Source organism: Falco peregrinus, chromosome 12, assembly GCF_023634155.1.
Source record: "Falco peregrinus isolate bFalPer1 chromosome 12, bFalPer1.pri, whole genome shotgun sequence".
NCBI classification, from domain to species: domain Eukaryota; kingdom Metazoa; phylum Chordata; class Aves; order Falconiformes; family Falconidae; genus Falco; species Falco peregrinus.
Window position 1 is genome coordinate 22,689,596 of NC_073732.1, and position 26,164 is coordinate 22,715,759.

A 26,164-nucleotide genomic window follows, 5' to 3' on the forward strand; every position below is an offset into this window, starting at 1 on the left:
AAATTCATAATTACTAAAGCTTCAGGAGATAAGAGAAAGTAGAATAGCTTACCTGGAAAATGAGAAAGTAGTAACTACTGGCACATCATTTCTTGCCCTTCTCAATATCCTAGCTATTTCTGAGCTTTAATCAGCCATCTCCTCCCCTAAAATCTGCCATGCAACGAAAGGCATACCCCAGAATGGAATTTTTAATATCAGCTCCTTGTGGGACCAAACTGATATATTTTAGCCCATTTCTTTTTAATAAATGCAAAGATTTTAATCAAATTTGTTCAGAGGACAGAAGATTAGTTAAAGAACAGAAGTAAATGAAACATTAAATTAAGGTACTGCTGGGAATTAAAAATGTAATTGTATGTTATTATCAGTGGTATATTATGAATAAAGAATACGCAATATGCAATTAATATGCAGCACAATATGAACAGCATTTGAGAAAAATGAATTTGATATGTAGGACAGAAAGGTCATGAATTCTTAAACCCAATTCAATTTGCTTTACTCTGTTCAATTTTCCCATGGGCATCTGTTTAAATATTTCCAGGTATGGGAAAACTCACTATTTAATTCTGAAATATTTTAAGGCGATTAGGGTTCCTGACAGGCAACCCAGTGTATTTCCTATACAAATCAAGGCACTACTCCTTGTAAGCTTGTTTTTGTTTGAACAGACAGCTGCTTCCCACACAGAGCTATGTGGAAAGCATCGGGACAAAGACCAGCAGTTTGTAAGAATAAGTCAAACAGCAGAATTGTCCACCTAATTAAAAGAATTAAAATATTCTTAAAACTTAATCTAAACTTACATCTTACTCAAGATTTAAATGTATTATTCAGAGTCACTAACCAGTGCACAAAATTACATTTTCCTAAGCCACTCACTGTTCTGCTCATGGATATTTTGAGTGAGAAGATAGGAGGTAATGTCCTACCAGAGTAGCAGTACATTCCACCTGGAAGTACCACCAAGAGGAACAGCAAAAGTACCCAGAAAATAAGACAAATACACTGCATATTACTGAACGCCCGTTTGATTTAAAAACATTTGCATTTACACTTAGGTTAAATTATTTTTTCAGGATCAAGACAATAGAGACACTGCTACTTGACTTCAGCATTTTTTGTGTAACACTAATATCACTAAGGATTTAATCATGCTTTTTCTGAGCACTACAGGTTTTTCTTAGCTCGCTGAACTACACGCAAAGATTAGCACATATGTTTTGAATTCACAGGTATCTGAAACCTTCAGAAATCAAACAGCCAATATAAAATTTTCTTTCATTGCCACTTGACTCCACTGAGGTGCAACAGTGCATAAAACAAAGTGCAGGTGTGTACACAGGCATGGGCACATTCAGACTTTGTGGTATGCATTAGGGAGCCTGTTTCCAAATTCCTTAACCTTCCCTTCCCTGTCCCTTCCCTCTCTCTCTCTTCCCCAGGCAAAGAGATTCTTCAAGCACAATGGTGCTCAAACAGAAACTGTATGCATGGAGTTCTGTTTTGTATACTAAATATATACATGGAAGGAAAGAGACAGTCCACCAGTTCTGCAAATCTCAGTTATAATTGCAAGTCAACTTCATAGACGTGTTAAAGTTTGAGAAGACTTCTTTCTTTTGTTTAAGAAGATAAACCTATATTACTTTCAAGCTTACATGAAACCAGCAATTTTTTCATCAATTACCTAAAGCCATTCATTTTATCCATCCAGTCAAATTGCAGAGATTCACAATTACCTGCTCATTCCAACCCATGTAAACTATTGACATCTCATTTCTAATAAATCCTGTTTCATACTTCAAATGCATTCAGCTGAATGTACATTTTTGACAAACCGCATTCATAGAGGGCAACCATGATCATCCAGACTGACCTACGCTGCACAGGGCAAAGAATTTAACTCGGTAATTTCTGCATTGAGCTCACATGCATCTAGCTGAGCTAGATCACACCTTTTAGAGTGATATACAACCTTGATTTAAATATTTAAATCAACAGCAATAACATAATTTGGTTAATTTAGTGTTTTGGATTTCTCTGTCTGCAGCTGCGACCCTCAGATTCACAAAACTAGTGGACTAATTTCTTCCATACATTTAGTACACAGGTCAAATTCCCAACTTGAATCCTAAGGTTCAAGCATTTGATAAATCCTATTTCAAAAGACAATTATTACTTACTCAGCCTCAGATCTGACAGGATTAGACCCAAAGTTTCATTCTATGCACAAGAAAACACAGTGATACACTTACAGCTATCAAACAAGTTCTGTAAAGCCAGCTCATTTGTCCACAAACAAATAATGTACAGCAAAAGCAGTAAGTGATGAATACTACTGACTACCAAAGATATACTGGGAGACCCGTTCTCACAAGTATTAATGCAGCTCAGAGATCAGTAATTCTGTCAATTTACTTGTCAAGTTTAACAATAGATCTCATGCAAACTTCTTAACATAGATATCAAAGAAGTTGGAATTTCAAGAGTCTCATGAAGATCTTCCATGAATGGGGGTTTTGTGAAGTACTTTTTTTCAGGGGTCAGCTCTAGTATACATTTAAATACATTGTTCTTTCTAAAACAAAGGAAACACCACTGATCATTTCTAAAATTCCACGTGCAAGAATTTGGTTTTATTTTAACTTATAAAATCAGTTGCGTGTTCTGAAATAAAACCACAGACACCATACTTGTGTCATGCAATTGCACAGCTGAGAAACTGAAGGTATTATGCTTAAAGGTCTGTCAGCACTTGGCAACAGGGACCAAGGTGACACTGACCTCGCCTAGCGAGAATTACTTACATGGTTATGTTCATTAACTTCCAAGTACAGTAGCTTTGAACAATTATCTGTTTCACAGCCCTCATGAAGAGGGCCTCCCCGCCATCCCTCTCCTTTTGCATGTTTACTGAGCCATAATCTAACTAAATGTTCTCAGACAGGTTGCCATATATCTCCATATGTTCATGGTAAGAGATGATCTAACCAAGCATGACAGCAGGAAACCAAGATAATAATTTATATTACCAAAAGTCTTTCCTTGATCAGGAACACCTAAGTTAACATTCAAAGGAAGTCTGACAAGTGGACAAAAGAATTCACCTGAAAATACATCCTTTATTTTGCTGCTGTTAGCCTGGTATCTTCTGTCAAAAAAGAAAAAAAAATGCTCCTCTTTTTCACTATGTTATAGGCATAAACATGTTTACCTATAATATCTCTGCTTCGCATCTTGATTATTTCAATGCATTCTTGGTTAAGTCATATCTTACTCCTACTCAGAAAAGATAAATAGTTTTGCTTTCTTTAAAATAAGAGTGAGTGTATGCTGAAGAGACATTTTCTCGAGGAAACTGGATGGCTCTGAAAATTTCAAAAGCAAGTTCTAAGTCACAGAGCTTTTATTTTTTCAAAGCGTTCAGCTATGATTTCCTTTTACCTCATCCCTTACTTCATTACTGCAATTACTTTAGATGATCAAGTGTAAGAGAGAAAAAAAACCTGCAAGCAGAAGGCAGCAAAATCTTTTCAACGATTAAACTTTGCCTTTGAAATTCATATTTACATATGATTTGGTAATCTAAGAGCAAACAGGAAATCTGCAGATTAAGAATATTTTACTAGGTGAAGCGCATTTTAACGAACAATAGATATCTTTTGAGATACTTGCTGCTTGCATTTTTTCATTCTTTACTCCTACGGAGAGCTGGAAAGAAACACTGTGTTTTTAACCGATATGCTTACTCAGCCTAAATAGAGTTTAAAATATTCGTTTAATCCAGCTCTTAGGACTCAAGGCCTGTCAAATGACAACTAGTGAATATATTATGGCTTGAGAATAAACCCATACATGGAGACTATTTATTTTTAACTACTGAAAATAATATTAATTGGTGTTGCATTCATAGTAGAGGTGTGCTACCAGAATGCAAACAAGAACAGATTACTCGGAACAGAGGACAGGCAGTGATTTTGAAACATTAATTAGAAACACAGGGGAGAATAGTGGGGAAAAATGAATGTGCTGATTGTGAGAAAAAGAGAAACCTTTTAGAGTAAAGCATCCAGAATAAGACTTCCAGTAAAAACAGAAATATGCAGTCGGCTGAACACAGCATGCATGTCTACAGTGCTTACAGAAAACCCTATTTTCTACAGTTGTGCAGTGCACTGAACATCAGGCCATCTTTCTACAACACAGTACCTATCGCCTCACCAGGGTTACTACAGACCAGCTGCACCTCCCACAGAAATCAATATGACTTCTGGAAGTGGACTGGGTGGTCATGGAAAGCAGTACTAAATAAAGCAATAACTTTATTCAGATAAATTGTGCAACTCCTTGTGTTAAACTAGTGGAACTTTAAGGTGGTTAATTTTCACAGCACTAGTATCACCACAAGTAGCTGTTGCTATCTGGATTTTTGGGAAAGATGCAAAACAATATTTTAATTTGAAATATTTAAGATGCAAGAGATACTATGGAGTAACAGTTTGCCTCTGCTGTTTGCTAATATGGAACTTGAAAGCCACAACAGCTTTGACACAAAATTTCACTTTTTCTGCTAATATCTTCCATGCACCTTCCATTGTGATGCCTTTCTTTCAAGCTTCACTCAAACCATGGAAAAAAAACCCACAAAAAAAACCCGCAAAGCCAACTTAGAATTCAATTTGTAAATTAACCCAATTCTACGAATTGTAACATCAACTTAAACCCCTAAGATTAATGAAATGCAACAAATGAAGTAACATGCATCAGAAACTTCTGCTTGTGCCCTCATGAGGAGCTCCCTGTGAAAAGGAAATCCAAGTGAAGGGTAGCATAAACTCTTTCTGATTTTCTACTGTGCTACAGTACAGACAGGTCTAAAAATTTGTTAAGTAAAGAACCAACAACACTAAGAAAGAGGCATCTAAGCACAAAACAGAAAATCAGAACCTCACACCTAGACAGAAATGGTTATCAATTTAAAATTTTAAAGCCTTATTTAGATAGCAGCATAAAACAGAACTAGAGCCAGTAGCACAAGCCCAGTACACATTCAGCTATACCTTCTATTAATTTTTGCTTTACTGTCCTCTCTGAAACAGAGGTAAAAGTTGGTCTCGCTGTGTCTCTCACCCATGTGCAAGTTTAAGGGTGGAGAAGGAAAGACTCTGCAGTTTAAATGCCATGACTGACACCAAAATTAACATGCATATTTATTTCTTTAACAAAAAGAACCTGCTTAGGAACCTGCTTTTACTTTTGGTTACACTGATCCAAGTTAGAAGTGAACTCATTGGAGGTGACCAACTATGCTGTGATTAAGAAAAGACTCAAACTACAGTCATAGTAATTCCCTGCTGTTGCAGGATGCAGCAGATTATTTCATTGAAATTCATATTGATTTGTTGCAACACAGCATATTAATGCAATATAAGTACCAACAAAAGGGTTTTTCCTGAAATAAAATCTTTACTGTTAAACACATGCTGGATTTTATTGATACTAATTTTTTTACGACATTGCAATCACCAATTTTCTCACATTATCAAATAAGATAGTTTAAGTCTAAAAATGGAGGATTACACACTTAGATTTATTGCAAATAAAGTTAGTCTTTTAGATTTCAGAGAATAAGTTCCATTCATATCTAATTTAATCTATTGGAATTAATGGATCATAGAAGAGTAGTTACTAAACACATTAATGACTTTTTAATACAGTCATGAAAATTATATTGTCATAGGACTCTCACATACAAACCCAATTGACTACAAAGCCTCATTGTTTCAGTATGTAATACTGGAATTAGATCATTTCTTTTCTAAATTAATCATTCCTGACTGACCTATACAGAAACAAAAATAAGTTTTTTTGCCTATAGGTACATGAAAAATACACTGTGTATACATATATATGCTCCTTAATAAAGCCAGCCATATTTCTAGCAGTTGTTTATGGTTTATTCTTAATTCAAGAACTGTTCTTCTTTACAAAATAGCAAGATGATAAATTCTTTTCATGACTTCGATGAGAAAAAGAATTAAAAAGCATCATACGAAATCTGATCCACATTTGCCATTGTCCTGGTCTCGCCTGGGATAGAGTCAATTTTCTTCATAGTAACTGGTGCAAAGCTATGTTTTGGATTTGGTGTGAGAATAATGTTGGTAACACACTCATGCTTTTAGTACAAACATTACTTAGCAACAGCTAAGTCAAGGACTTTTCAGTTTCTCAGGGCCAGAAGGCTGGAGGAGGCACTATTAATTGGGAGGGGACCCAGTCAGGACAGCTGCCCCCAGCTGACCCCGGGGGTCTCCCACACCGTATGATGTCACGCTCAGCACGCAAAGCTGGGGGAGGAAGGGGGGGGACATCTGGAGCTACAGCCTTTGCCTTCCCAAGTCACCGCTGGGCGTGATGGAGCCCAGCTCCCCTGGGGGTGGCCCTGAACACCTGCCCGCGGTGGGCAGTGGGCACTGAATGCCTGGTTCCGCTCGGCTCCTGTGCGTGGCTTTTGCTTTACCAGTTAAACTGTCTTCACCTCAACCCACCGGTTTTCCCACTTTTACTCTTCCCATTCTCTCCCCCATCCTGACCAGAGGGGAGTGAGTGAGCGAGCAGCTGTGCAGGGCTGAGTGCCCAGCTGGGGTTAGACCTCGACACCCATCTTTCACAACAGAGAAGCTGTAGATTTAGGCTGCAGCTTGGGAGTTACTAGCTAACGATGCCTGCCTGGCTTGCTGAAAAACAGTGCACTCTTTCAGCAGTCTGTGCCCATTTAACAACTAATGATACCACTGATTCTGGTTTATTTCTTTTTGAACATGAGACACTACACAAGAAGAACCAACAGCCTTAAGAAAAATTATCCCTGTAAACTTGCAAATTATTATTGCTCTGACTAGGAAGAAGGCTGAAATTGAACACAGACATGCCTGCTCACTGTCTGCTCCTGAGTTCTTGCTAAATATACACATCTCAATTGCCAGGAGAGGTAACATTTTTAAATTTAAGTTACCTGAGCACCTTGTTACACTCACTTGCCATTTCTTTCATGCATTTGACTAAAAATGAGGCACCTTAATGTCTTCAACATCGCTTAAGTTTTGAATAGTTACAAAAAACAGACGATTCAAAGCTGGAACCTGCGTGCAACACTATTTTACAGTGATATTCACCATTCTTTGCATTTTACTGAGATGCTAAAACTGATTCATTAAAGTTGTTTTTTTTTGTTTTGTTGTAGGAGTTTTTTTAAACAAACATTATTACCAGATAGTAACTGGACACTGGCAGACACAGATGCACCTTAAATAATTACTAAATTGTTTTCAAGGAGGTAATAGACCTTGTGAAGACAGTTTTGTACCCTTTGCCTTTAATTTCTTGAGCAAATCCTAGTAACACACTATTTTAAAAAAGCATATCTGCTAATTTAATATTTAACACAGCAAAGCACTCTGGCAGCATCCCGTTCTCACACATGCACACGTACAGCCAAACACAGAACACCCCTAACCAGCACGGGCCCCTGAATAACAGACGTCTTTCAAGCAAAGTGGCAGATACACCTTTTCTGACAAGCTGGAATTGTAATAAGATCCCTGCTACATGTATTGCACTCACCTGTATATGAATGAAAACAATGCGATCAATTTTTGTAATGTTTTGAAAACCCTTTCACAATAGACCATCTCTGTCCCAATGAAAACATCAAGAAATCTAGACGGTACAAGAAAATGTCCCTTAATACTTAAAAAAAAAAAAAAAAAATCAGATTCTAATAAATACCAGAAAACAATAATTAAAAAACTAGTTTTCTGAAGAAATTCTACAGTGCAATCAGAACTTAAAGCTTCATCACTTCAGAGGCACTATGTAAAAATGTAGATCTATTTTTGCAAGTTACAGTTCTCATGAGTGTCCAATATACAAGACATCAAGTACCTGATCACAGATTTTCAAATTAGTGTGAAGGCATAATAATGGAGACACATGTTCAATGAGACTTCCTGAAAACATCTACAGCAGTCTGCTGCCTAGCTCCAAAGGTTTACAAGGATCAGTTGTTCAAAAGAAGTTTAGCATCTAAGCACGTTAGTTAGCAATTTTGAAAAATGCTACTAGGCACACCTAGATACCATTGCAACTCAGGTCCTTGGAAGCTTTGATTTTACTGAAAAGTCACATGGTAACCCATGCACTAGCTCACTACTGGCAAGACAACCCAAGCTGCCGCAAGAACCCTGCTCTCCAGGCTGTGGTCTGAGCCAAGCAGCTGTAAGCCAGCCCTGTCTAGGAGCCAGAGTCATATTGGCTCACTGTATTCCCATGCAACTGCTTTGGCATGCTACTCAGGCAGAGGACCACAAACCTATGCCAGCATGGCTTCCCAAACAAATTTCCTCTGTCCTCCACCACCTTGAAGGAGAATTATGGTGAGGCTAGGTTTGTCGATGCTGAGTAAATGCTCCCTGATGCTCTGCCATCCCATCAGAGCAGAGAGTGTACCACTAAGTAAGAGATGTACAGCTGCATACAGCAATAATCAACAGATTTGTCCACCACTGCTTCAAAGCTATTGTCCAAATCTACAAAATCACTGCATCACTGCGCTACTTTTTGAGAATGTAATAATACAAACTGTGGTCTCTGGATAATTCAATGAAGAGCTGCATTCTTTCTTAGTTAAGATTATCTGCTTAGCGTATCATCTTCCAGAATCCACTGAAAGTCAGCAAAAATAGTCAGGTAAAACACTACTTTTCTGAAAACACCTATTTCCTCAAATACAAGCATGCTTTTCACCATTAAACCTGTATCAAACTCCTCCTCAAAACAACAAACAAAAGAATTGCTACATCTCGGTCTGTTTCAGTAGTAGAAAAAGAAGGGCTGTGACTCCACAAAACCATTACCCCTAATACTGTACTGGAAGACTTCCACAAATTCTCAGAAAGATTTATAATAAAACAAATAGTTCAAAGATTAACAAGCATCCCAAATTTAAAAAAACAAAAACAAAACCAAAGAAAATAGGAAACATTGGAAACACCCAAGAATTACTGCTTCCCCTCCCACTTGCTTCAAATCGTAGATGAACAGCGTTATGGTTCTGTCATGTAAACACATGCATTCATGTGGGCAGGGAAAGAAAACTTCAGACCGCAAATGGCTTCGGTGGCTTACTAAACCTTAACCTGCCATAAAATTAAGATCAAGAACATAACATCATTTGGCTGCTGTTTTGGCTCAGTGGTCATTTTGCATTTAGCATGTCATCATATAACACAGCCCAGAGAAGGTTTACAGGGTCTTTTCCACACCAGACCTGGTTTCCATTCCACAGAGTTTACAGCATAAACCGATCTCAACATCACAAGACATTGAAGATGATGCATCAAGGACAAATGTAAGCTAAGCAACTTTAGAGTGTTTTATGCTGTTACCTATACTCCAGGTTAATATGAGATTTTTATACTGGTACATTACTGTGTCTGAGGCCACTGGAGTTATGCTGCAGCTTCTTTACCAGATTGCATTATATTTCTTCACAGTTCCTATCTACTTTTCAAATTTAAGCAAACCCCAGGGAATGCAGCCATTCGGTATTTTTGTTGATAGCTTAGCTGCTTTGCCGCCATCTCTCTCAAGAGAGCTTGTTAGGTGTAATACCTTTAAGAAACTGTTTAAGTAACAGTTTGTTCCAAGTCCTGAGAAAAGTAAAAATAATTTTAATTATGTTCTCATTTCAATGCCAGGCCATCTTATTTACTATGACAACCAACCACATTCTGTACTGCAACAGATTTTGAAAAACAAATGAAAAAACATCCCAGGCTCCTTAAGCTAGGGAAGGCAGCTTTATTTATTCAGCAGTAGGTATCTGAAATGCCTATCATAAACTATAAAAACATTTGAACAGATATTTCTTATTGCAAAGGGAGGAGAAAGAAAAATCTGAAGTATAGCTTGAAGACAAGTCATAAGAACACTGCATTTGTCGAGCTTCAGCTGATCCTAAGGTATCAGAAAAACATGAATGAAAAACCATCAGGAAAAAGAAAAGTAGCAGCCTTCCCATACTTGGTTGAAGGAACTAATACCACTATAAAAGCTATAAAACAAGCACTTTCATTTCTCACTGTAGATGTATTCTTACAAACATTGCAGAGCCACCAAACTATTCAAAACTAAAATGCCAAGGGCCACATACCCAGTCTTCTGCTCTGTCTCTGCCAGTCACTTTAGTTCTGCCCCCACCCTTCCCTTTATTTCTACTTGCGTCTTAACACGTTATCTACCTGGCAGATTTTTCTCCTTCTGTTAGAACAAGAAATAATGGACAAATGAAGACATGTGCATAGACATAGAAAAGCAAAGAAAATGGCCTGAATCCATTTTAGAAGCTCAAAAAAGGAACAGATGTTTATTACTTCCATTGTAAAGGGGAGGGGAAAAAAAAAAAAAAAAAAACTGAGTACATTCACTTTATTGGCACAGCACTTTTTAAATGGGGAAATGTGGAGAAGTGCCATCTTATGTTTTAAAGGAAAAGTTTTAAAGTGATGCACCAATAAAACTCTTTCAGATTAGGTAAACTGAACTAATGACATTTTATTTCCAAAATCCAATCTATCATTTTCTGAAAGATATTCATCATACAGCTGTTGACTAAAACAGTGATAGTACTAGCTAGGATAAAAGATCTTGTTTATCTGAAAAAGTCATACTTTGTAAAAGTAACCACTACTACAAAGCTTGTAATAAATGTTACTCAGTGAACTCACAGCACATCTGTAAGGTCTGCAGCAACAAAGTCATTAACTCCCAGCGCAGAGTGTTTCAGGAAGACTGCATGCATAACTGATTTCAATGGAAAAGACTGGCAGACTTGGAAAAGCAAAGGTGAAAACAACAAGAATACTTAACCCTCAAAAAGCTTTCCAAAAAGCTGGACCTGCCTACGTTCCAAGTCCCTCAATCCTGTTTCCAAACAACGCACTGAAACCTCAGGCTTTTGAATTCCACCTTCTGCAAGCCTCACATACTGGATAACCTCCTTGCTGAAGCTGAAACCCCCCATACTTTAATTACGACACTACTTATTTGCTGTGCAGGTGTTTTGTTGGGGGAAGGGAGCTCAGGTGATTTTTTTTTTTTTTTTTTTTTTTTTTTTCACAAAAATTGGGTCATCATCTCTTGGCTATGGCTTTAGCTTTTGTGAAAATAAAACCACTGCAAAATACTTACCTCAGTGGAAATGAGCTCTTTTCCATAATGCATTGAGATGCCTTAGAGCAGTGGAAGTGTTCGTACTACGACTGTGAAATATTTTGCTTTGAGCAGTACCATATCTATGCATATAAACTGAATCTCCAGCAGATAGATTCATAGTGTTGCTGAAATCCACCAGTTTTGTCACTGACATCACCAGGATGAGGGTGGTTTATTCATACAGATATAGCCATACACTTTCTAATTTTTAAAAAAAAAAAAAACCCACACCATAAACAAACCTAACCAAACAAAAAAAAATCCACATAGTTGACAATACATTAAATAAAGGAATCTCTTAACTAAAAAGCTTCAACAGTTTGATATACTGACCATTGATCAGTATTGATCACTTCTAATCATCGTTCTAACCTAGTATTTGTACTTCCTTCTACTTCCATTAAAAAAAATGTCAAAACTCTCCCAAGAAGTTTATCTCCTTCACAGGTCTTAATGTACAGGAAACACTCACTTTTGAGCTCAAATGTGCTATATTTCAAACAGCATAGTCTTAAAGAATTACTAAGTATACCAAGAATGCCATGAGGCTGCTAAATATTACACCTCTTTCCTTAACGAGATCAGGGTCAGAAGCATCAGTTTAAGCTTCCACGTTTTCTTCATTTTTTAAATATTCATGTAAGAAATAATGATTATACACCTTGGCAGTTTTAAAAGTTTGTCTTGCACACTACTCTAGATATTTGTCAATTAAGAAATAGTGATTAAGCTACCTTGCTTAAAAACAAATGTTGATTATAATGTCACGCAGAAGAGTCAATAGTTCCAATTTGCATGGATGGAGCCATTCAGGCCCTTTATGTTAAGGCATGTAACCTCCTACAAGACCATGGAAGCACACACCTGAGCAAGGTAGTCAAACCTGGGCTTAAATTCAATGTTTCCTTAATTAGACTTCTGAATTTTTGTTGCACATTCCTAAAGCCTTTTGCACAGTGAACTAGAGGTCTAGTTTATTCTTCAAGAAGAGAGCCTTATTTGGGGATATGACACGCAAGGGCCTTGCTAACAATTCACTTCCACCACTGCTGATGAAAACATTAGTAAAGGAAGGGCAAACACCCAAATTAATTAAAATGCTAAGTACACTGAACCACAGCAGAATCACACAGGTCTGGGTGGGCTGGAAAGAATCTTTGAAGTGTGATACACTTCACAGTGCAATCAGAAAGATGTCCTACATGGGTACAATGAAAAGACAGTAAAATAATGTCCTCTTGGGTTGCAGAATTCCTGCTATGAGCAGAGGATCACGTTCACCTCAGAGGGGCTTGCACGGAGAATCTTTTCTGATCAAACTCACTAGATAATACTTTTGATCTTCCTCCATCAGAGCAGCACATTGGCAGCTTCCCCTCCCCTTCCAATTAACACAATCCACTATTACAAACTCATGCCAAGAGTATAGGTCATCAAAAAAAAAATAAATCAAGACTAACTTGTAATACTGTCAACAAGACAGACCCAGCTCTCCATCCACTGCTGGGAAAAAAACTGCTCAAAATTCTCATCCTTTAAATTTACAGTATGGAGCTATCCCTGTATTATTTATACTAGCTGCAAAAACTCATCATCAGCTATACAAAAAGAGATTCTTCCCATGTTGGCACAGACTTTCTACTAGTCTTCAAACCTCACAGAGGACAAATATTTTACATGCAGTTTCTTTAAGGCAAAGTACATAGCATTCCATGTCACTTGTTAATTTTAAGACAAATACTTCCACTTCCAGTTTGCTACAAGCAAAAATCACTAGAAGTATGAGCATTTCAGGAGTTTTTATAAAATAAATAAGCTAGTCTAGAAAAACAGTACTTCGTTTTACAGATTGTTTTACAGTTTTATAGTATTGCTATGGTCAATAGTACACTATTGCAGTCAGAAAAGATTTAACGCATCCCTCTAAGGAATTAAGATGCAATACTGAAGGATTATGTTATGGTCTTCTAATTACTTTATGGCACCCTATAGAGAGAATCAACTTTAAACACCACCATATTTATGTTGATGAAATCATTGCTCCGCTTATGTGTCATTTTAATATGGCATAGCAGGCTGTCACAATTACCTCCTGCATACAAGTTTTTACAAATGTTAAAAATCTTAATTATGTCTCTATACTTAATTCAAGAACATTGAGCAAAATTCTTCCCCCAAACAGTGGAAAATAAAGCAATACTCCTAGAACAGATGGTGGGGGACAGAAGTTTGTATTTGCTTTCTTTTATATGAAGATGTGGTGTGAAACCTTGGCTCTCAGTGAAGACCACTGGAATCAGTGACAAATTTGCATAACCTGATTCTAGAGTTACAAGAGAGTCATAGGAGTTATGTTCAGCTGTCATAAATTATAACTATAATTTTCAAAGGAGCTCAAGAACATGCTTCTCAAATAAAGCCAGTACTATTAACTCCATAGCAATTCTTTGATTTTCTTAACAGTAACTCAAATCTATACACAAGCATTAAGTGCTTGGGAACCAATTCTGAATGGAATTTCAAACAATTTTGTTCTAGCAAATGCAAAAAATACCCCAGCTGCAATTATAATTATTTATTGCTTAAATAAATACTACAATTTCATGGGGAAAAATTAAAAATGCATTAGGTCCTGCTAACACTTTTGAGCGTTGAAAATATTCCCAAGATGTTCTTGCTAAAATAATGACTTGAGGAAATGTAGTCAAAGAAACTTCCCTATACTCTCAAATATGTTATTACATAGATGATCACACTACATGCATTTCGAGTCAGTATTCTGACTACTCTTTTGGAACCTAGGGGTCAGCATGTGAGCGTCCTCCCCTGCCTTTGCTGTGCTGATTAAGCAGCAATTAAACTATTTCACTATCTTCATGGTGTTTTCCTACACAGTTTGGGGGATTTTCTGATGGTTAATCTGTCTGACCATCATTAACACATTACAGCTAGAGGCAACCGAGAGAGAATGATCAATTAAGCAAGTGATTAGCAATTTCTTTTGCCCCGTCCAACCCCCTAAAATTAAGTGGTTCAGGCTTAACCACCGTACCACAACGAAGATGAGTAAAATGCATTTTACCTCATTATTCTTGTTTGAATAGCAAATTACCTAAAACCAACTCATTCAGCTACATCAGTGAGAAACTGCACATTTTTTGTTAGCCTTGTCTTACGGCCATGTCTTCTTCACATGTCCTGTCTGCTACGAGTTCTATTACACCACCTCAAGCACTGCTATTTATAAAGCAACTACACAAAACAGTTCAGAGGAAACCAGTTGGGTAATAATGTTTCATAGCAGCTAAAAAGCAGCAGAAGCATTGAGCAGAGCCTCAGGTACTAAGAGGTGAGGAACAACTTCTTTATTTCATGAGTGATCTCCCTGAAGTCAATGGAGTAACACAGACACTCAGGGAATAACACGGTGCAAGTGAGAAAAGGTGCTAGAAATCGGCTTGAGTTTTATAAGCAAGTATCTTAGCATTTTAAAATGCATCTTCTAAAAGTGAAATTGTAACAACTTTGTTACATGACAAACTCATGAATGGTAACTCCGCCAAATCTTATCTTTCCCCACTTGGCAACAAAGTTATCTTCCCTTACTTCCCCCCCTTTTTCAATTACTTTTCCTTCATATACAAAAAAGCTATCTTATGCCATAAAGAGTCATGTATTTGGGGACTGGGAAGAGTCTGTGATTCATCTTCCTGAAATATGAGGCTAGCATGTCCCCACGACCTAGACATACAGCACCTTTATTAATTTATATAGGAAAAAGAGACATTTGCTCATGAAAAGGGGTTGAAAGAATATTCCGGGTTCAGAAGCCAAAAAACTGTCATCATGAATAGCAAAGTCTAATTACAGGGGGGGAACCACAATCAGTTAAACCAAAATTTTAGTAGTTTTTAACACATTCATTTACAGTTTAAGAACAGAAACTGATACAGAAAGATACAGCTCTCAGTTCATTTCCCTATTCCCTTGCTCCTGGCTGAAAATAAGTTTACTGGAAATCTGTATTAGCAGTATAGCACTGTCTTTGGTGCACTTCCAGGAAGGGTTCTCACTGGACCAAATGCTCTCTGTGCATCCCTTTGGCTCTTCCTAGACTCATTGCCTACTTGCAAGTTCCTTAGTGAACTAAATAAGCAGTGGTGGCATTCACGTGAGTTTGGGTTTTTTTATTAATCTGTGTTTGCTATTTGATGAATGGAGATCTTGGACAATCTCCCACTAAAGTTATATTCTAAGTCACGGTAATTTTGTTAATCAGTACATTTCATCCACTGCTCATAGGGACATCCCACATTTGAGAGTAATCTTATGATTCAGATTAATATATGTAAGTAATTCTCATATACGCAATCAGCTGGTGCACAAAGATTTACATATGCATAACTATGCATCACAGTATGCCCAGCTCCACAGAAGAAGCTGGGACAAATCAACATAAGTAGCATGATGAAACTAAATATCATGTTTACATGCAGAGATCTGGTGATTGAAAAGTCTGAGCTTCTACAAACCTGCCAAGTCATATTTAGCCAATATATTGCTATTGTTTCAAGGCATTATGGAACAGTTCTACACCTCCCTTTGCAGCACTGTTTTACTCATAAGTATGTGCCCCATTTAGATCTGAAACGCTACAGACTTCCACTTTGATTTACCTCAAAACAATTTACTCTATTGTTAAAGTCAAATGGGGGTCCAGTTTGGGGAATGAGTAGAACTGATAATGCTGAGTTCAACTTCATTTTCATCTAACTTTTCCTTCCTTCCTTCCTTCCTTCCCTGTTTACAATAACAATAATAATTAATTACACCAGCCTTAAACTGTCTGGCCTATTCATTGAAACAATGTCATTAGTTTTCACACTGCCAGACCTCATTTTTTGTCTTCATACTAGATTCACATCTACAATTTTCTTCTAATGCAAACAGAAAAAAAAAAAAAAAAAAAAGCAAGGTTGGGCAGCTCACTGCTGATAACACAGTATTAGAGATTGCCTTAGAGAGCTTTGTCCCAAAATTTGTACTAATCTATAAACAAAAGTGTCCAAAGTACAAATTGTGTTCTTTGGTAGCCTCAGTGAGCAAGTTTTGATTTCTAGTTAAAAGAACAAAAATAAAAGCTATACACTTTCAGGAAAGTTAACAGTTATTTTAGATACTCATTTTAAAATTCAACACCTTTCATTTTAATTAAGCCAAAGGTATATCAGAACTGTAAAAGCTGGCTGTGTATGTAACACATTAAAAATGCTCAAACAGCTGACAAATATGCATATACTAATGCAAAGAAATTTCTGCTGTGTTAGAAGTAGAGATAATCAGGCTACGTTACAACCCCAGATGAAAGAGGAACAGAAATCTGTATATAGGGTAGGTGACACCATAATCTGTTCTTGTTTTCCCTTAAAGAAGCCAATTCCTTCCTGGATTTCCTACAGTTCTTCTGTTTTTCAAAATCTGTTGATTGCAATAGTGGAAAAATGCAGAACTTTAAAAAATATTCTATGATGAAAAATAACTCGCACCGAAATAAAGACTCTGCGCTGTTTGCCAGATGGCAAAATGTATGTAAATTGTTGTTGGAGAGTCCCTTAAGAAATGCTCACACAAAACGCCACAAAGCAATTCTTTCTATACAGTATGAACTGATTTTTTGAAGTTTGCAGAAAGTGGCAGACTCTCATCCTACTACTGTTTGCAGGCTACACATCTTGGACATTACAGAAAATGCAAAAAGGACAAAAATTACTCTTAAAGGTAGCACTGAGTCTGTTATTAAAAACCTTTAAACACCTATTTAAAGGATCATGGGAATTTCTAAACATTAATGAACTTTCTTCCACATTTTTTTGGATTGCTATCACAAAACTGAAGTTCAAAGAGAATACAACTATGACATTGTTTTATTAGAAGTGATAGCAGTTTAGACACTTTGCTGTATCTAAACTATCTCAAGTATTTCTTGTAATGAAATTCCAGAAGATATTCATTCTTATGCTAACACTTTTGCATTAAAAGGGGTTTACTGATATTGCCCATTAGGTACACTTACCAGCCAGCAAATATGTAACAAAAACAGCTTACCTTTCAATATGTTTACAAGCACCAATATGCACTATAACAGCCACATAACACACATTGAAAGAGAATGAGAAATTATAAATATTGAAAAAAAAAAAAGAACACTACCAACTCAGAGGTACATATTCTTTAGAAATAAATAAAAACACAGAACTATGTGTATTTTATGTTGCATGCAGCAGTACTAGCCACATCTGCAAAGTAATTACTGTAATTCGCAAATACTTCTATAGAAGAAACTAATAAATAAATCTGTTACATTAGTAGCATTTTCAATTGTGGACTGTATTATGAAGCTTTAATATATATTCATCAGGTAATTGGTAAGAATTTATAGTATTTCATCCTTTATAAGCACTGAAAAGTCAATATTATTTAACTGTTGCACAAACGTTAATAAAAAGTCATAATCCAGGGAGCTTACCCCGGGTTAACAGAAAGAACCCCAGAACCATCCAAAGTTATTTCCAATGTCCACCCAAGAGATCTGGAAAAGAGAATAACAAAGGGTTTGTGACAAAGCTGACACAGAGTACTCTGAAAGGAGCAAAATCAATTGTGACATTTTTCATTTATTTGTAAATGCCTCTTTCGCAGTATGCTCACTCAAAACGACAGTTGACTCTTATAGAATAGGGGAGGTGATGGCAAAATAGAGGAATCCTGACAGTTGCTTTAATGAGATTCTGCATTAGGACCACTCTACCACTTTCCCTCAACAAGGAGTATGCCCTTCACTTTCAATCTTATATCCTCCAATTTGGAAAGCATTAACCCTATGAAAAACTCTACTCCGCCTCATCTAATCAGCATCACAGCTCTTCTTTCTACCTTCTTCGCTGTCTCACCGACATTTAAGTATGGATCCCGCTCACAATTTTAAATACGTACAAGTAGCATAAAGCAAATTAAACTTCAACTTGATAGTGTTACTTTAATCAAAGTCTAGTTGCAGTGTGTGTGGTGAGGGAAGGACAAGACTCTCAAAATAGATCTTAGTTGCTATTACAAAAGTGTGCAAGCCCAGGGAACACCCCTTCCACTCTAGGAATGATGCTACTAGAAGTGTTCAGTGCAGGAACCTCCGATACTCAATTTTCTTTATTGCAAAAATAAATAGGGAAATTTGTAACATGACAGGAAACTTGCCTTGCAAATACTTGAGAGAATGATCATTCTGGGAACAGAAGCAGATAGAATTTTAACAGCTGTAACAAAGTGCAGCATGATACCAAATATTTCAGGAAGAGGCCACTGGCTTGAGGATCTAATGCCTGAGTGTGCTTACTCTGACATACCTCCAATCTGAGATATTTCATTCTCAAGTTTTCCAGCAATAACACTTCTTTTGTTGTTCAGACTTGTTTTCTAGTACTATGTCACATAACTTTCAATGGAATTAGATGACAGTACTGAATGTATCACAGTAGCCTCAGGCTGCACTGAAATTAGTATTTTATTCTCTGTTAACATCAGTAAAACATATGTTATTACAACCGTAAGTCTTTTGTAAAGAAAAAAAAAAATACAACCTCTTATTGGCATGCTAGGAAGAGCTTGAATCCTAGCTCTTTTGCTGCAATCCTAGTTCTTCTGGGCAGCAAAGCTGGTGAAGGGTCTACAGAACAAGTCTTAATGAGGAGTGTCTGAGGGAACCGGGGTTGTTTAGCCTGGAGAAAAGGAAGCTCAAGGGAGATCTCTGTCTCTACAACTGCTTGAAAGGAGGTTGTAGGCAGGTGGTTGTGTCTCCCAAGTAATGAGCAACAGGACAAGAGGAAATGGCCTCAAGTTGTGCCAGGGGTGGTTTAGATTTGGTACTAGGAAAAATTTCTTCACTGAAAGGATTGTTGATCATCGGAACAGGCTGCCCAGGGAAGTAGTCGAGTCACCACCCCTGGAGGTATTTAAAAGGACATGTAGATGTGGCACTGAGGGACATGGTTTTAGTGCTGGACTTGGCAGTGTTAGGTTAACAGTTAACCTCAATAATCTTAAAGGTCTTTTCCAACATAAACAATTCCATTATTCTAAGTAAACAAGTTTGAGTTGAAAAAACTAAACATCTGCAATAATACTGCTTGGTCTGTTTCAGAAAACAATTCCATATCACCTCTATATGAAATATGGCTAAATCATGTTTGGGGAGTTAGCAATGAATTCATTTATACAACAACCTGCTAGATGATTTGTCTACATAAACTGTGAGTAAAGATCTTCCATTTCTTGAAAAACACAAAAGAAGAGAGAGATGGGTCATCTTCATGAGTTACAGAGCAGTTTCCTTGACATCCTTCAGAGAACCAGGCAGTAATCCACCGCTCAAGCAAAACTTCCACTTTCCATTTGATTCATTTGCTTCAAAAAAGCCCACAACTTTTTAGAGTATGGAAGAGCTGTCTAGAAGAAATATTTTTGGCACCTTTAATTTGAGGATGCAAACTAAAAGTGTAACTTTTAAGTCTTTTGCAAAATCCTTCCTCGTGTATAAGATCTTTTTTAAAGTCTCAATCAATAGAAATATGGACTGTGATTCACTTTCAGTATTAGCTTTTATTTGCTCTAACTGAAGATTCACTCTTCACTGAAACATTTTAAAATTAGTGTAACAAAGCCTAGCCCAACATTAAATCACCTACTGAATATGTCAGTCTGAAATAGAGTACACTTCAAAACAAATTCTCTGGCAATTTCCTCTGATTGATATCAAACCTCTTAAGTTAAAAACCCCTTCATATTTCGTTCCTAGAAACACATAGCTACTCCTAGCCACCTTTCACACTTGGATGGAAAGCAGAAAAGGCCAGATTCTGACCTCTGCTCCAGTATGGGAGCACCAACAAAAAATAATGAATACAACATGCATTTACTCTAGAAAGGAAAAAAATTACTATTTGGCTCCAAGGAAGGCCATTTTATAATCCAGGCAAGTGATATGGAGGCACAGCACAGCAATAATGACTAACATCACATACTAGAGGGAGTAAAAATTTTAATGATACTACTCATAAAACCCACATTTTAAAGGTTACAAAACAGAAACAAGCTTACAAAGAAAACACATAAATCATACAAGGTGTCAGGTTCCTACTCCTTAGCTATACTAAGAATTAACAGCCCGTCCATCACAAAAACTAGAATATGCTGTACTTTTTTATGAAGGACTGAAAAGGAATGTACACCGAAGTTCAGCAAGCATAAACCACTATAGTCGTTCTTCTGATAAATTATTATGGATATTGTGTTGCTACCTTCACTGATTTATTCATTATTCAATAACATTAGACAAAAATACTTCGCCAAATTTACTTACACCTAGACAAGATCACAAGAAGACATAATTAGCACTATATAGGTCAGGTAAATTACATGGACTTCTTATCCAGACACATGAATGAACTTAACTATTTGCTTATATGCATTTCATTGTAGTGCCATAAATATCTTTAATGGGGCATCCACATCCAGAGACTAGATCACCTGAATGTGCAAAGACACTTAAATAGCAGCAAACAGCAAAGTCCACTAAAACACTGGAGTGCTCACTGCATTTTGCTTTTAGCTTCTCAACCTTAACTTCAAAACGTTATTGCCTTGCATATAAAATAAAAGTTCACCCAATAAACTGCTGTACCATTTATCAAGGAACTCAGGCTTCTGAACAAATCACAACACATGAGCACTACACTCCTGATTATCTGCACCACAAATTGACCTGACCTATCAATAACACTGCTGGAAATATTAAGTACATTATAGTTCATATCCATCTGTTACTAGAAGCTGCTAAAACAAGTATTAATTGTAGGTCCAATATGCAAATAGAAATAACACCCTTCCAAACCAAAACCCCCTAGTTAACCATCCTACTGCCCACCTACCCTCCCAATCCAAACTTTATCCTGTCTGTTCTTCATAAACTCACTGATCACTATTCATGTCTAAAACACCCTCCCTCTAACGTGAGGCACTGAATTTTACCATCATAATGGCTCAGTCGAATTTAGGCTAATCTATAGCCCGATCAGCCTCCCTGAAACAGGGTGGCTTTGCTGGTAAATTAGGAGATGAATAGGCTTCTCTGGGTGCTGGAAATGTGTAAACCCGTCTTGTTTTCAAGAACAGGGAGATACCCTCTGCACACCTTCACATGGCCCGCAATGAGACTGCTGATGTCCAGACTCTACGACTTTCATGGCAGAAATACACGATACAGTGTACCAGTTCTACCAGTCAAATGGTCTGCTGCACACATGGCTTCTGCCTGTGGCAACAAGGAAGTAGGACATTCTGAAAATACAAACCTTTTCCTCATCTTGTCCTCCATACTGACGAATAAGGGTGTTGCAAAGCAACTTTCTATCCTGCTCTCCACTCGTACCATGAGGATGAAACAGAAGCAGGGCCTTATATTCTATTTTTTTATTACTTTAATTGGTCTGCAATTGCAACTGTGTTTATTGTTGTCCCTATAACCAAGCTAGCAATACAAGACATTTTGAATGGCTGGTCATCAAATCAGTGACTTAGGGCTAATAAGCCACGATCAGCACTGAACTCTGACAGACTTGTCATTCAAATCTACAAACCATCTTTTGAGCTGAACTGGCTTTTGCAGAAATCACACATAGTTTTGCTAAGCAGTCACTCTGTCACAGAAACTGGCACCTTCATTTCACTGCAAGTAATTTCCACCTCCACAATACAAGCGTACTCCTGGCTGCCTTCTGGAAGCAGCATGACAAGGACCAGGCTCACCACAAAGAGCTTTCGCTGCATAAGACTTTCTGAATACTGGCTCAGAGATCAGGACTTTAGTTTTTGTGAGCTAACTCAGCGTTAATATTATTTTCTTCTGAATATTCTTCTGTTTGAGCTGTTTAATGAATAACTCAAAATTGATTTATTTTTTCGTAAGAAGAGAAACATTACAAGACACTTGAACAAGGCCATTTTGCTTTGCTGCAAAGTCCAACAAGACTATCAGATAAGGCCTCACCCAAAATCCTTCCATGTCAAAGGGACTATTTCTATTGGTTGGATTTAATATTGAATACAGATTTGGGATCTAGTCTCAATCCAAATGGACAATGAACCACACAACTACAACAGCTCTCATTGGCAGCACTGATTGGACTTAAAACTGCAACCTTGCATTTTACATTTCTGCATCCAATTACCTGTTATGAGAAGCAACCAAACTCTTAAAGCTGTACTAGTTAAAGAAAACTCAGTATTTGATTTACAATGGTAATAAACACCTAAATGTTTTCAATAAACTGTTTTCCTTATGCCATGTCTTTCATTCTGGAATGTTTTCCTGTAACTCTGCAGGAAAGTTATTTAAGTAAACTGCTAACATATTTTTCCAATCTTTGTTTTCTTTAGGAAGTTATTTAAGAAGAAACAACCTTGAACAGTGAACAGTGATCTCAGCATTCATATAGCAGTGAACTTCAGATACAGTAACTGCATTGCTATGTGCTATGACAACTTTCCCATGGGGAAGAAATGACCTGGTAGTTCAAGAATGACAAAGTCAGAAGTAAGGTAAGCTGGGGGAGGGAAAGGATTTCCCCCTAGGATGAGATAAATACAATTTCTCACGGCAGTGTATATCTCTCTCTTAAGCCTCAGGTGGTTTTAAGTTAATGAGATTAGTTCCAGCAGGCAGTGAAATCCCAGGATATAGGATTTATATTTCAGCAGTTTTCACTTCATCCAGCAAGCACAGGGAAGTCAATCTTTGTGTCATTTTGTTATTGTCCTGGTTTGGGTCTCATTCTCAGATTCAAGCCTGGCTAAAGCACCTCGTAACTTTGGCTTGAAAGCTTAAGCATCACGTAAAGAGTGTGTTTAAACGTTTAAAAGGGAGGAGAAAGGCAGCAGTCTTAATCTGTAGGAAAGGATTTTTATTTAACTTTTCAGATGTACTTTTATGCCATGGAATTTGAACTTGTATTTTTTTTTCCTTATAAACCAAGGTCACACACATTATTATCTTGAAGACACCAAAAAAACCAAAACCAAAAAAAACCCAGTATGTGTTGCTGGAAGAAACACTGCTTTCTTAAAATTTGGTCTCTAAAAAGATGGAGATCAACATCTTAGGAAGACTGTCTAGTTCACTATCATCTACATGCTGAATGATTGCCACCCAGCTTGGTAACAATCCAAACAAGTTACTATCTGGTGACGACCCAGCAGATGTACAAACTGGAGTTTCACTCCAGTCCCAGTTCTGCTCATACAAGAAAACCTTCACTCATGTTGCCTGTATCACAAGTTAGACTGGGGTAGCCTCATACAGTGCTAGGACAGGGCAGCATTTTCTCTGTCTGATGACAAGGCGCAGGAGAAGGCTTCAGAATAGTACAGAATGCGTACCTGGAGCTAACTGAAATATAAACTATTTTACAGAGCTGTTAAGTAGAAGGCTTTCAGAAGACAACATAATGGGAAAAAAACAGAGGTCAGATGCTAATACTGATTTTCATGCGCTAAGAATTGTTCCACACCCAGCCTGATTTCGACTTAGAAGTTCTACATATTAATAACTGCTAATTTAACAATTGTTTCACACTCTGGACAGTATTTTTAGCTGTGAATTTAAGTTTAAAAAAAAATAACCTCAATAACATTACCGGCATAAGGAAAATGCCAAAAAATTCAGTGTTGACACATGCTTTAGGTAGCTCCTTCCCATCCAATAGGAGAATGACCTCAGCCCATTCCTCTTCTGTTGTGTAACAAAATGTGTAGACATCACATCAAGAAAATGCTCATATTAGACCCAGGCTTCTTCTACAGATCCAGAAACCACACACAAAAAAATTATTTTAATCAGAGTAATTTGATATCAAAATACAAGATGAACTCTATTCAAAAGACTTTCTAGAATGCCCAAGTCTACCACAGGGAAAAGTTGTGTTTATTCCAGTTTTAACTTACAAGCTTCCTTTAACAAAGGCAAAATCACACCCACCCAGACATCAATGTTAACTTTTTTTTTTTTTTTTTTTTTTGGGGGGGGTGTTATTTTTACTTATGAATCTGTCTTCTCATTCTATGCCACTGGACCACCTTATTATCTTTATTCTGCATCCTCTACAGAGATGTCCATCCTACACCAGTTTTTGGCCATTCATTAACCAGGTTCTTCAGTTACATATGAAAAGTTCAATCGCCTCTTTGCCAAAGGAGAAGTTTCTATCATAGCTCAGGGTGAAGAGTGGCAAAAGCTAAGTAAAGGGAAACTGTTCGAAGTTATGAGATCTGTTCCCTTTTTCCATGGAAGTACTGAGCTAGAACCTCACCTGGTACAAAAGTGTATAATGTAACTGGAAGAGAGGCAACATCAGCAAATTAATCAGAGGGCAAAGGCTAACACCTGACCACAAACTGGCTTCTGGAACAATTCAAAACTTCATAACCATTGGAATCTGATATGTTGAATAAACACTTAAGCATTCAGTATCCACCACTACTTGGACTGACTACAACTTGGACATGCGCAGCTGTATAGGGATGTAGTATCACATGCAATTGATGTTAAAATACATTCTCCTGTCAGGCTAGCTAAATGTTTGCTTACCTGCAAAGTAAATACACATTTGCTCTCAAATTAAACCCAATGAGTATTTCCAGATGTGCATAGAGCAAAACATGCCGTTTTCAATTAAATATAACATGCAAATATGATTTCCAACAATATGAAAATGAACTAAGAGGGTAATTGTTCTGGAAGTACTGCAATTATAAGTGTCATCAGAATGTATTGTGTATTCTGTTGGCAAAAGAATTATTTTGTAATGGGTCACGGAACTCCTTTCACACACTTTAATAATCAGCACACAAGCTTAAAAAAGGAAAACTGTTTTAAATCTCTCCCACCACTTCACTATCTGCCTTTGAAAGTAACAGGTCTACCAGAAAAATACCTATAGAAGTACGATCACAGGGTGAGTTACCTTAAAACAGTGCTTTCAAAAGAAAAGAAAACAAAAACCAATGGTCTGCAAGTATTTATATTTCAGGTCAGAGGGATCAATTAAACTGAACAATTTGGATCTCTCTCACAACTACAAGTCAAGAAACCCCATACAGAAATATCTGCCATAAGATAAGATTTAAAATAAGTGATCATTAAGACACGTAAAATGTTCTAGAACGTTTTTGTAGGACAAGAGTGCAGCTTTGTGATTCTACTTTAAAGTGTTAATGTGTGTTCAGTAGCCTTAATCTACTCTGACTAGCTCTTAAAAAAAAAAACAAACCTTCAAAGTCTAAATACGTGCTTTAACCTTACCTTTCTCTTGGTCAAGTCCACTTCTGCTACACGCAATTACATTGCTAAATGAATCATTGCACAAAAGTTCCCTTCTAAAGCTTATTATCAGCATCTGACTGAAAACAGCGCAAAAGCATTAAGCTTACTGAAAAGCAAAAGGCGTCAAGCTCACTTTTCTCAACCACCAAAAATGGCCTGATTTTGAGAACAACAACCACCACCACCACCCCCCACCACCCCATCTGGCAAAGAACTGCAATTTTACTACTGCAAATCATAAACTATGGATGCTATCTCCTCCATCCACAAAATACTGCACCTCCATACAGTCGTATATAAGTAAGCACAAGAAAGTTGTGCCCTGTCATTTCATTCCCACGGAGAGGATGTAGAACAAAGCACCTAGAACACTGCCACCATGAACAGAAGAAAGGGAAAACCAGTCCAGTTCTGTCCTGGAAGGTGTGAAGAAAAACTCATACCTAGCTGTGT

At 37.2% G+C, this 26,164-nt stretch overlaps 1 protein-coding gene across 5 annotated transcripts in view; it reads right to left on the reverse strand.

Moving 5' to 3' along the window:
- The window catches only part of NAALADL2 (N-acetylated alpha-linked acidic dipeptidase like 2), a 504,178-nt gene that overhangs the window by 458,232 nt on the left and 19,782 nt on the right, over positions 1 to 26,164 (reverse strand). For 4 of the 5 annotated variants that reach the window (XM_055817254.1, XM_055817256.1, XM_055817255.1 and 1 more), the window contains exon 2: positions 17,810 to 17,872. The exons of the other annotated variant lie outside the window; for it this stretch is intronic. The gene's annotated coding sequence lies outside the window, so the exon portion shown is untranslated. The remainder of the gene's footprint in view (positions 1 to 17,809; positions 17,873 to 26,164) is intronic. 5 annotated transcript variants of the gene reach the window in all.